This window comes from Narcine bancroftii, unplaced genomic scaffold (genome assembly GCF_036971445.1).
Source record: "Narcine bancroftii isolate sNarBan1 unplaced genomic scaffold, sNarBan1.hap1 Scaffold_153, whole genome shotgun sequence".
NCBI classification, from domain to species: Eukaryota; Metazoa; Chordata; class Chondrichthyes; order Torpediniformes; family Narcinidae; genus Narcine; species Narcine bancroftii.
Window position 1 is genome coordinate 3,640,782 of NW_027211888.1, and position 12,992 is coordinate 3,653,773.

Here is a 12,992-nt window from a genome sequence, read left to right on the forward strand (position 1 = left end):
GGTTTGGTCGCCTTATCTGAGGAAGGATGTTTTTGCAATGGAGGGAGTGCAAAGGCAATTCACCAGGCTGATACCTGGAATGACAGGAATAACTTCTGAGGAAAGATTGCACAATTTGCGATTGTACTCTCTGGAGTTTAGAAGATTGAGAGGGGATCTCATAGAGACATATAAAATTCTGGCAGGACTGGACAGAATGGATGGGAAGGGATATTTCCAATGGTGGGGGAGTCCAGAACCCAGGGCCATGGTTCGAGGATAATAGGCAAACCATTTAGAACCGAGATGAGGAGGAATTTCTTTACCCAGAGGGTGGTGAATCTGTGGAATTCATTGCCACAGAGGGCAGTAGAGGCAGGTTCATTGAATATATTTAAGAGGGAATTGGATATTTTTCTTCAGTATAAGGGAATTCGGGGTTATGGAGAGAAGGCGGTGACGGGGTACTGAACTTTAAAATCAGCCATGATCTCATTGAATGGCGGAGATGGCTCGAAGGGCCTAATGACCTACTCCTGCTCCGATCTTCTATGTTTCTGTTTCTGCCCTGTTGCCCATTTTCCCCAATCTTCCCCCCCACAGTTCTACACTGCTCCCCACTGTGCCTCTCTGTTCCTCATTCTTCCCCTCTTCCCCATAGTTCTTCACTGTTCCCCACTGTTCCATAGTATTGACATTGTTCCCCATTGTTCTCCATGGGTCCATAGTGTTCCCCATCATTTCCTAATCTGCTTCCCACTGTTCCCCACAGTTCCCCTGTTCTCCATTTGAACCCCCTGCTCCACACTGTTCCCTATTTTTCCCCACTATTCTGCATCTGTTCCACCCTGCTCCCCACTGTTCTCCAGCTGTCCCCATTCCACATTTATCCCACTATTCCCCAACTATTCTCCACTAATCCCGACTTTTCCCTTCTGTTCCCAGCTGTTCCCCATCTGTTACCAACATTTGTCCACTGTTACTCGCTTGTTCTCCACTGTCCGACACCTGTTCTCCACTGTGCCCCACTATGCCCCTCTGTTCCCCACTGCTCCTCATTCTTCCCCCTGTTGAGAAACAGCTGGGGAACAGAGGGGCAGAGTGGAGAACAGAGGGGAAAAGTGGGGAACTGTGGGGAATAGTCAGGAACAGGTGTGAACCACTGGGGAACAGAGGTATATATGGGGAACAGATGGGGAACAGTGGAGAACATTGGGAAAAATGGGCAACAGTGCAGAACAGTTGATGGGGAACAGTGGGTTAAATGGGGAACAGAGGGCAAAAGTAGGGAACAGTGGGAATAATGCAGAACAGTGGGGAAAAGTAGGGAACAGAATGGAACCGGGGGGACAGCTGGAGACCAGTGTGGAACCGTGGGTAACACTGTAGAACAATGGGGATCGGAAGGGAATAGTGGGGAGCGGGGGGGGGGGATCAATGAGGAAAGGAGAACAGTGGGGAACAATGTTCTGCACTGTTCCCAACGTACCCCATGGTTCCTCATTGTTGACCAGCAGAAGCTCATCTGTTTTCCAACTGTGCCCCACTTTTCCACACTGTTTCCCACAGTATTCCACTGTTCACCATCCATTCCCCACCATGAAATATAAAGTGTTCACAATTCTTACTCTGGAGACAAAGTTTTGAAGAACAGGTGCATATTTATTTCGAGTCTGCAGAGTCGGGTGTCCCTGGTCTGGGGACATACCGGAAGTTCAGAATCATCACTCTTTTGTACAGTCCCGCGCTCAACATCACCCCACCTTCATTTACCTTCTTCCAATCAGAATCCCAATACATTACAACATTCTCCTTCTCCCTTCCATCAATCCAGGTATCACTCAGTTCTTCCCTCTTCATACATTGCCTGTTCATGTCTCTATGAGGCAATCGCAGTACTAGCTATAGACTACCTTAGGTCACTGTACCAACCTGAACCAGTTCCTTGCATCCTTGGGGCTTGAGATAAGAAGGGGCCCACTGGCTAGTACTGTCTACTCTCAAGCTCTTATCTACATACTTTGCATTCCATCATTTTTCACAGAATGGTGCGAGCTTAATCACATTCAACTGTTTTTCACAATTCCTCCTTTTTTCTCTTTATCATGTGTTTCTGATTAAACTGCATTATTGTTCACCTTTTGTTTCCTCAAATTGTACGAGTTGAATTTGTCGTTGTTCATCTGCCATGGGATTTTTTTAATACCACCTGCTTCGCTCCAGTAGCTGAGCAAATGGATCTCGTGATAAAACATCGTAGGATGGCTGATCCAATCAATAAGCCCACTAGAATCATTCAACCAGATATAGCAAAGTTGATTAACTATGGCCGCCAACCTCCGAATTTCAAATCTCCCCATGTCCAATCACCTCCTTTTTCATATTTATCTCTAGTCTCCTGGATCTTCTCTCTACACTTTTTAATATGGACCTCCAAATCCGAGATATTAGCTGATTCATCCGGGATGTATGTGTAACATTCAGAACCAATTAAAGGACAAGTCCTCCCTTTCTCTGTCAAAATAAAATCAAGGACCATGCATTTTTGGAGGACTGTAAGTTGCATGGTGGCCATTTCTGTATTTATTGCCCGGACTTGGGATTGGACTTCCCCAACTACCAGGTTCGTATTATTTACTAGTTCATCTAGGGTGGCTGCTATTCTTGAATCTCAACCGCACTTTGTGCAGCTCCATATGTTGGGAAAAACCTCCACATGAGACGATCTCCTTCAGTCACCCTTTTGCTTTTCCCATGGGACAAGCCTAGTACAGGTAGCTGGTTAAGTTCACGAACATGGGGAATTAAGTAAGCCAGGTAACAACATCCACTCCAACCTTTAGGTGTACAGGTCAATATAAGTCCTTTTGTCTGATTCCAACATTCCTTTTCCCCGGGTAACCATGAATAAATTTTACGTCCACACACCCAATATGTGCCATTTACCGGGTGCGGGATTCACAGTCATGTGACGGTCCAATTCTTCATGAAATTGTAAACTCCTAGTTGGTTTCTCAAAAGGAAGCAACTCTCCAGACTGAGGAGTTGGTGACTTTGTTGGTTTTGGTCGTATCGATTACCCTTTGTATTTATCTTCAGTGGTTGGATCACTGTTGCTGGGCAAGGTCTATATATCAAATAATTTGTGTAGGGAGAGAGGGATTGCTACTAAGGGGACTCCTGACTTGCCATGGTGTGGTATTTTCGCAGAAACCCAACAATCTGTTTGATTTTGGTTCTTAGCATAGTTAGTACATAGAGAGATAAAATAATTTTTAGGTTCATCACGCAAAGTTATGATATCTATAAGTCAAATTGAAATAGTAAGCGGAAAAGTTTCATTATTGTAGTTTTCTGTTCTGTTCCTTTTTACTCCTCTTTCCTTCCTTCTGTGGCTGGTGGTGGGACCACAGGTCCCTTTATTCTTTTTTTAAAGTTTTTTTTCTTCACACTTTGAGTCATATTCACCAAAATACCTACAAACGTTTCCCTCTTGAATATATAGTGTCATTTTTTCCCCTTTTCCCCCCTCCCTTCCCTCCCTCCTTCCCACCCCCCTCCCCACCCACTAAACATTCAACATATACAATGCAATAAACCCATTCAACAATGTCATCACACAATGAAATAGACAAGAAAATTGTGTCATATACTTTTATACACTGGGTCAGTTCATTTCGTCTACTTCTCATTCTGTCATTTTAAGGGGTGGTGGTCCGCGGTAGGACCTCTCTGTTGTTTTCCATGTACGGTTCCCAAATTTGTTCGAATACTGTGATGTTATTTCTTAAATTATATGTTATTTTTCCAATGGAATACATTTATTCATTTCCATGTACCATTGCTGTATTCTCAGGCGATCTTCTGATTTCCAGGTTGACATTGTACATTTTCTTGCTACAGCTAAGGCTATCATAATAAATCTTTTTTGCGCTTCATCCAAATCGAGGCCACGTTCTTTACTTCTTATATTACTTAGAAGAAAATTCTCTGGATTTTTTTGATATGTTATTTTTTGTGATTTTATTTAATACCTGATTTAGATCTTCCCAAAACTTTTCCACTTTCTCACATGCCCAAATTGAAATCTACTGTTGTTCCCGTTTCCTTCTTACAGCGATAACATCTGATATAGTTGGGTCCCATTTATTTAACTTTTCCTTTGTGCAGTCTGCTTTTTCTGTGGTCAATAGTACTAGATATGGTCTGTTCCACCGGGGCTGAAGCTTTTCTTCTTTCCATGAATTAATCAGGACCCAGTCACCAGCATTCACAGAGTGGATAGGGAAATCCAGAGGTGGGCTCTGCACCAGCAGACCCTTAGCTTTTAAATCTGGAAGAGAACGAGAGACTGCCAGTAAATAATTCTTTAAAAACACATCATTATTTTTGACTGTAGGTATTCCTTCTATCCGCCCCAAATATGGGAGTCCAAATAACATCTCGTAAGGGGATATTTTAATGTTTTGTCATGGGGCTGTCCTAATTCTGAAAAGAGTTATTGGTAAGCACTTGGTCCAGGGTAATTTAGTCTATTCTTTTAGTTTTGTAATTTGCATTTTTAAAGTGGCATTCATTTGTTCCACTCTGGATGCCTTGGAGTATGCAGCTTCCATTTTATCCCTAAGGTTTCACAGACCAGGCTGTAAATTTTAGAAGCGAAGTGCTTTCCCCGATATGAATTGATGGATTCGGCTATTCCATATCGGGGTACAATTTTTTCCAGTGGCATTGACGGTGGGGTACGCTTCAACCCATCTCGTGAAATGGTCCACTACTGCTAGTAGAAATTTCCATCGCTGGACCTTAGGGAGTTTGGTGAAATCCACTTGTATCCGCTGAAATGGCCAGATTGCTAAAGGTGGTCCTCCTCCAGGCATAGCTTTCATAACTTTCTTATTAACCTTTAAACAGATCACACAGCCGTTCACTGCCTGTCTTGCTAGGATATAGACTCCTCTGCAGGCATAAGTTTGTAAGAATGCATCACACAGTGCTTGCACTCCCCAGTGGGAGCGTGAGTGCAGTTCTCCTAGTATCTGCTGGGTGATTTCTTTATTTAACAATTGTCTTCCATCGGGGAGCCACCATTTTCCGTCTTCTTTGCTCCCATCTTTTCCATTTTTTTCTTCTTCAGGGAGGGAAAAGATAGGACCTTCTTCAGCCCTTCTCTGAGAGGTATCAGAGCCATCAGGTGGATGTACTTTTCCTGATCGTGCCGCTTGTTGGGTCAGTTCATCAGCCATCCGATTTCCTCGTGCTTTTGGTGAGTTCCCCTTCTGATGACCTGGTACATGTACTGTGGCAATTCTTTCTGGTTTGATTAATGCTTCCAAAGTCTTTTCAGTTAGTTGCTCATGAGTCAGTTCTTTTCCTCTTGTTGTTATCATCCCTCGTGCTTTCCAAATTTTCCTAAATGTGTGTACCACTCCAAATGCATATTTCAAATCTGTATATATGTACCTTCCTGCCCTCCCAACAGTTCCCACAAGTCCCCAGAGTTCCCCATCAGTTCCCTATCTGTTCTAAACTGTTTCCCACTGTTCTTCACCTATTCCACACCTGTTCTCCACTGTTCCGCCTGCTGTTTCCCCACTTTACCAATCCATTCCCTCTGCTCCCTTTGGTTCCCCTCTGTTCTGAAGTGTTCCCCACAGTTCCCCACTTTTTCCAATCCGTTCCACCTGCTCCCTTTCGTTCCCCTCTGTCCTGCATTTTTCCCCACGGTTCCCCACTTTTTCAAATCCGTTCCCCCTGCTCCCTTTTGTTCCCCTCTGTCCTGCATTTTTCCCCACGGTTCCCCACTTTACCAATCCATTCCCCCTGGTCCCTTTGGTTCCCCTCTGTTCTGCATTGTTCCCCACGTTTCTCCACTTTTTACAATCCGTTCCCCCTGCTCCCATTGGTTCCCCCCTCTGTTCTGCAGTGTTCCTCACAGTTCTCCATCATTACCAATCCGTTCCCTCTGCTTCCTTTGATTCCCTACTATCATGCATTTTTCCACAGTGTTCCCCACTTTTAACAATCCGTTCCCCCTGCTTCCTTTGATTCCCCACTATTCTGCATTTTTCCACAGGGTTCCCCACTTTTTCAAATCTGTTTCCCCTGCTCCCTTTGGTTCCCCACTGTTCTGCAATTTTCCCCAATTCTCCACTTTTTTCTAATCTGTTCCCTCTGCTCCTTTGGCTCCCCTCTGTTCTGCAGTTTTCCCCACGGTTCTCCACTTTTTTCCAATCCGTTCCACCTGCTCCCTTTGGTTCTCCTATGTTCTGCAGTGTTCCCTACGCTTGCCCACTTTTTCCAATACGTTCCCCCTGCTCCCTTTGGTTCTCTCTATATGCAGTGTTCCCCACGATTCTCCACATTTTTTACATTCTGTACCCCCTGCTCCCTATGGTTCCCCTCTGCCCTGCAGTGTTCCCCATGTTTCCCCACTTTTTCCAATCCATTCCCCCTACTTCCTTTGGTTCACCTCTGTTTTGCAGTGTTTCCCACGGTTCCCCACTTTTTCCAATCTGTTGCCCCTGCTCCCTTTGGTTCCCCTCTGTTCTGGAGTGTTCCCCACGCTTCCCCACTTTTTCCAATCCATTTCCCCTGCTCCCTTTGGTTCCAATCTATTGTGCAGTGCTCCTCACGATTCTACACTTTTTCCAACCTGTACACCCTGCTCCCTTTGGTTCCCCTCTGTCCTGCAGTGTTCCCCACGTTTACCCACTATTTCCAATCCGTTCCCCCTGCTTCTTTAGGTTCACCTCTTTTCTGCAGTGTTCCCCACGGTTCCTCACTTTTTCCAATCCTTTCCCCCTGCTCCCATTGCTTTTCCACTGTTCTGCAGAACTCCCCACGATTCCCCACTTTTTCCAACCTGTACCCCCTGCTCCCTTTGGTTCCCCTCTATTCTGCAGTTTCCCCACGGTTCTCCACATTTTTTCCAATCTGTTCACCCTGCTACCTTTAGTTCCCCTCTGTCCTGCAGTGTTCCCCACGATTCCCCAGTTTTTCCAATCCGTTCACCCTACTCCCTTTGCTTCCCCTCTGTTCTGCAGTGTTCCCCACAGTTCTCCACCTTTTCCAATCCGTTCCCCCTGCTCCATTTGGTTCCCCAATCTTCTGCATTTTTCCATACGGTTCCCCACTTTTTCCAATCTGATCCCCCTGCTCCCTTTGATTCACTACTGTTTTGCAGTGTTCCCCACTTCTCCCCACTTTTTGCAATCTGTCCCCCCTGCTCCCTTTGGTTCCCCTCTGTCTTGCGGTGTTCCCCACGGTACCCCTCTTTTTCCAATCCGTTCCCCCTGCTCCCTTTAGTTCCCCACTCTTCTGCATTTTTCCATTTCGTTCCCCACTTTTTTGAATCTGATCCCCCTGCTCCCTTTCGTTCCCCTCTGTTCTGCAGTGTTTCCCAAGTTTCCCCACATTTTCCAATCCGTTCCCGCTGCTGCCTTTGGTTACCCACTGTTTTGCAGTGTTCGTCATGGTTCCGCTCTTTTTCCAATCTGTTCTCCATGCTCCGTTTAGTTCCCCTCTATTCTGCTGTTTTCCCCAAGGTTGCACACTTTTTCGAATCTGTTCACCCTGCTCCCTTTGGTTGCCCTCTGTCCTGAAGTGTTCCCCACTTTTTCCAATCCATTCCCCCTGCTCCCATTCATTCCCCTCTATCCTGCAGTGTTCTCCACGGTTCCCTACTTTTTCCAAACTGTTCCCACTGCTCCCTTTGGTTCTCCTCTGTTCTGCAGTGTTCCCCACGGTTCCCCACTTTTTCCAATCCGTTCACCCTGCTCCCATTGTTTCCCCACTCTTCTGCATTTTTCCACACCGTCCCCCACTTTTTCCAATCTGTTCCCCCTGCTCCCTTTGGTTCCCCACTGTTCTTCAGTTTTCCCCACGCTTCCCCACTTTTTCCAATCTGTACCCCCAGGTCCCTCTGGTTCCCCTCCTTTCTGCAGTGTTTCCCACGATTCCCCACTTTTTCTAACCTGTACCCCCTGCTCCCTTTGGTTCCCCTCTGTCCTGCAGTGTTCCCCACGGTTCTCCACATTTTGTCCAATCTGTTCCCATGCTCCCTTTGATTCCCCTCTGTTCTGCATGTTCTGCAGTGTTCCCCACGGTTCCCCACTTTTTCCAATCCATTCCCCCTGCTCCCATTCATTCCCCTCTGTCCTGCAGTGTTCCCCACGGTTCTCCACATTTTTTCCAAAATGTTCGCCCTGCTCCCTTTCGTTCCCCTCTGTTCTGCAGTGTTTCCCACGTTTCCCCACATTTTCCAATCCGTTCCCGCTGCTGCCTTTGGTTACCCACTGTTTTGCAGTGTTCGTCATGGTTCCGCACTTTTTCCAATCTGTTCTCCATGCTCCGTTTAGTTCCCCTCTATTCTGCTGTTTTCCGCTAGGTTGCACACTTTTTCGAATCTGTTCACCCTGCTCCCTTTGGTTCCACTCTCTCCTGCAGTGTTCCCCACGGTTCCCCACTTTTTCCAATCCATTCTCCCTGCTCCCATTCATTCCCCTCTATCCTGCAGTGTTCTCCACGGTTCCCCACTTTTTCCAAACTGTTCCCACTGCTCCCTTTGGTTCTCCTCTATTCTGCAGTGTTCCCCACGGTTCCCCACTTTTTCCAATCCGTTCACCCTGCTCCCATGTTTTACCCACTCTTCTGCATTTTTCCACACCGTCCCCCACTTTTTCCAATCTGTTCCCCCTGCTCCTTGGGCTCCCCTCTGTTCTGCTGTTTTCCCCACGGGTTCCACTTTTTCCAATCTGTTCCCCCTGCTCCCTTTGGTTCCCCTCTGTTCTTCAGTGTTCCCCACGCTTCCCCACTTTTTCCAATCCTTTCACCCTGCTCCCTTTGGTTCCCCTCTGTCCTGCATTGTTCCCCAAGATTCACCACGTTTTCCAACCTGTACCTCCTGCTCCCTTTCGTTCACGTCTGTCCGGCAGTGTTCTCCACGTTCCCCACTTTTTCAAATCCATTCCCCCTGCTCCCTTTTGTTCCCCAGTGTTCTGCAGAACTGCCCACGGTTCCCCACTTTTCCGAGCTGTTCCCCCTGCTCAATTTTGTTCCGCTGTGTTCTGCAGTGTTCCCCACATTTTTCCAATCTGTTACCCCTGCTCCCTTTGGTTCCCCTGTGTTCTTCAGTGTTCACCACACTTCCCCACTCCTTCCAATCTGTACCCCCTGCTCCCTTTGGTTCCCCTCCATTCTGCAGTGTTTCCCACGATTCCCCAATTTTCCAACCTGTACCCCCTGCTCCCTTTGGTTCCCTCTGTCCTGCAGTTTTCCCCACGGTTCCCCACTTTATCCAATCCATTCCCCCTGCTCCCTTTGGTTCCCCACTCTTCTGCATTTTTCGATACGGTTCCCCACTTTTTCCAATCCGTACCCCCTGCTCCCATTCGTTCCCCTCTGTTCTGCAGTGTTCCCCACGGTTCCCCACTTTTCCGAGCTGTTCCCCCTGCTCCCTTTGGTTCCGCTCTGTTCTGCATTGCTCCCCATGATTCTCCACATTTTTTCTATTCTATTCCCATGCTCCCTTTGGTTCCCCTCTGTTCTGCAGTTTCCCACGGTTCTCCACATTTTTTCTAATCTGTTCCCCCTGCTCCCTTTGGTTCCCCTCTGTTCTGCAGTGTTCACTACGCTTCCCCACTTTTTCAAATACGTTCCCCCTGCTCCCTTTGGTTCTCTCTTTATGCAGTGTTCCCCACGATTCTCCACATTTTTTCCATTCTGTACCCCCTGCTCCCTATGGTTCCCCTCTGCTCTGCAGTGTTCCCCACGTTTCCCCACTTTTTCCAATCCATTCCTCCTACTTCCTTTGGTTCACCTCTGTTCTGCAGTGTTTCCCACGGTTCCCCACTTTTTCCAATCTGTTCCCCCTGCTCCCTTTCGTTCCCCTCTGTTCTGGAGTGTTCCCCACGCTTCCCTACTTTTTCCAATCCATTTCCCCTGCTCCCTTTGGTTCCAATCTATTGTGCAGTGCTCCTCACGATTCTGCACTTTTTCCAACCTGTACACCCTGTTCCCATTCATTCCCCTCTTTCCTGCAGTGTTCCCCACGTTTACCCACTTTTTCCAATATGTTGCCCCTGCTCCCTTTGGTTCCCCTCTGTTCTGCATTTTTTCACACGGTTCCCTACTTTTTCCAATCCGTTCCCCCTGCTTCTTTAGGTTCACCTCTGTTCTGCAGTGTTCCCCACGGTTCCTCACTTTTTCCAATCCTTTCCCCCTGCTCCCATTGGTTTCCCACTGTTCTGCAGAACTCCCCACGATTCCCCACTTTTTCCAACCTGTACCCCCTGCTCCCTTTGGTTCCCCTCTGTTCTGCAGTTTTCCCCACGGTTCTCCACTTTTTTCCAATCCGTTCCACCTGCTCCCTTTGGTTCTCCTATGTTCTGCAGTGTTCCCTACGCTTGCCCACTTTTTCCAATACGTTCCCCCTGCTCCCTTTGGTTCTCTCTATATGCAGTGTTCCCCACGATTCTCCACATTTTTTACATTCTGTACCCCCTGCTCCCTATGGTTCCCCTCTGCCCTGCAGTGTTCCCCATGTTTCCCCACTTTTTCCAATCCATTCCCCCTACTTCCTTTGGTTCACCTCTGTTTTGCAGTGTTTCCCACGGTTCCCCACTTTTTCCAATCTGTTGCCCCTGCTCCCTTTGGTTCCCCTCTGTTCTGGAGTGTTCCCCACGCTTCCCCACTTTTTCCAATCCATTTCCCCTGCTCCCTTTGGTTCCAATCTATTGTGCAGTGCTCCTCACGATTCTACACTTTTTCCAACCTGTACACCCTGCTCCCTTTGGTTCCCCTCTGTCCTGCAGTGTTCCCCACGTTTACCCACTATTTCCAATCCGTTCCCCCTGCTTCTTTAGGTTCACCTCTTTTCTGCAGTGTTCCCCACGGTTCCTCACTTTTTCCAATCCTTTCCCCCTGCTCCCATTGCTTTTCCACTGTTCTGCAGAACTCCCCACGATTCCCCACTTTTTCCAACCTGTACCCCCTGCTCCCTTTGGTTCCCCTCTATTCTGCAGTTTCCCCACGGTTCTCCACATTTTTTCCAATCTGTTCACCCTGCTACCTTTAGTTCCCCTCTGTCCTGCAGTGTTCCCCACGATTCCCCAGTTTTTCCAATCCGTTCACCCTACTCCCTTTGCTTCCCCTCTGTTCTGCAGTGTTCCCCACAGTTCTCCACCTTTTCCAATCCGTTCCCCCTGCTCCATTTGGTTCCCCAATCTTCTGCATTTTTCCATACGGTTCCCCACTTTTTCCAATCTGATCCCCCTGCTCCCTTTGATTCACTACTGTTTTGCAGTGTTCCCCACTTCTCCCCACTTTTTGCAATCTGTCCCCCCTGCTCCCTTTGGTTCCCCTCTGTCTTGCGGTGTTCCCCACGGTACCCCTCTTTTTCCAATCCGTTCCCCCTGCTCCCTTTAGTTCCCCACTCTTCTGCATTTTTCCATTTCGTTCCCCACTTTTTTGAATCTGATCCCCCTGCTCCCTTTCGTTCCCCTCTGTTCTGCAGTGTTTCCCAAGTTTCCCCACATTTTCCAATCCGTTCCCGCTGCTGCCTTTGGTTACCCACTGTTTTGCAGTGTTCGTCATGGTTCCGCTCTTTTTCCAATCTGTTCTCCATGCTCCGTTTAGTTCCCCTCTATTCTGCTGTTTTCCCCAAGGTTGCACACTTTTTCGAATCTGTTCACCCTGCTCCCTTTGGTTGCCCTCTGTCCTGAAGTGTTCCCCACTTTTTCCAATCCATTCCCCCTGCTCCCATTCATTCCCCTCTATCCTGCAGTGTTCTCCACGGTTCCCTACTTTTTCCAAACTGTTCCCACTGCTCCCTTTGGTTCTCCTCTGTTCTGCAGTGTTCCCCACGGTTCCCCACTTTTTCCAATCCGTTCACCCTGCTCCCATTGTTTCCCCACTCTTCTGCATTTTTCCACACCGTCCCCCACTTTTTCCAATCTGTTCCCCCTGCTCCCTTTGGTTCCCCACTGTTCTTCAGTTTTCCCCACGCTTCCCCACTTTTTCCAATCTGTACCCCCAGGTCCCTCTGGTTCCCCTCCTTTCTGCAGTGTTTCCCACGATTCCCCACTTTTTCTAACCTGTACCCCCTGCTCCCTTTGGTTCCCCTCTGTCCTGCAGTGTTCCCCACGGTTCTCCACATTTTGTCCAATCTGTTCCCATGCTCCCTTTGATTCCCCTCTGTTCTGCATGTTCTGCAGTGTTCCCCACGGTTCCCCACTTTTTCCAATCCATTCCCCCTGCTCCCATTCATTCCCCTCTGTCCTGCAGTGTTCCCCACGGTTCTCCACATTTTTTCCAAAATGTTCGCCCTGCTCCCTTTCGTTCCCCTCTGTTCTGCAGTGTTTCCCACGTTTCCCCACATTTTCCAATCCGTTCCCGCTGCTGCCTTTGGTTACCCACTGTTTTGCAGTGTTCGTCATGGTTCCGCACTTTTTCCAATCTGTTCTCCATGCTCCGTTTAGTTCCCCTCTATTCTGCTGTTTTCCGCTAGGTTGCACACTTTTTCGAATCTGTTCACCCTGCTCCCTTTGGTTCCACTCTCTCCTGCAGTGTTCCCCACGGTTCCCCACTTTTTCCAATCCATTCTCCCTGCTCCCATTCATTCCCCTCTATCCTGCAGTGTTCTCCACGGTTCCCCACTTTTTCCAAACTGTTCCCACTGCTCCCTTTGGTTCTCCTCTATTCTGCAGTGTTCCCCACGGTTCCCCACTTTTTCCAATCCGTTCACCCTGCTCCCATGTTTTACCCACTCTTCTGCATTTTTCCACACCGTCCCCCACTTTTTCCAATCTGTTCCCCCTGCTCCTTGGGCTCCCCTCTGTTCTGCTGTTTTCCCCACGGGTTCCACTTTTTCCAATCTGTTCCCCCTGCTCCCTTTGGTTCCCCTCTGTTCTTCAGTGTTCCCCACGCTTCCCCACTTTTTCCAATCCTTTCACCCTGCTCCCTTTGGTTCCCCTCTGTCCTGCATTGTTCCCCAAGATTCACCACGTTTTCCA

General features: G+C 48.0%; 1 long non-coding RNA gene across 1 annotated transcript in view; it reads left to right on the forward strand.

Annotated features, from left to right (window-relative positions):
• Positions 1-12,992, forward strand: part of LOC138750479 (uncharacterized) — a 477,239-nt gene that overhangs the window by 18,501 nt on the left and 445,746 nt on the right. The window contains exon 2 of the long non-coding RNA XR_011349355.1: positions 5,117-5,245. This is a non-coding gene — a long non-coding RNA (uncharacterized lncRNA). The remainder of the gene's footprint in view (positions 1-5,116; positions 5,246-12,992) is intronic.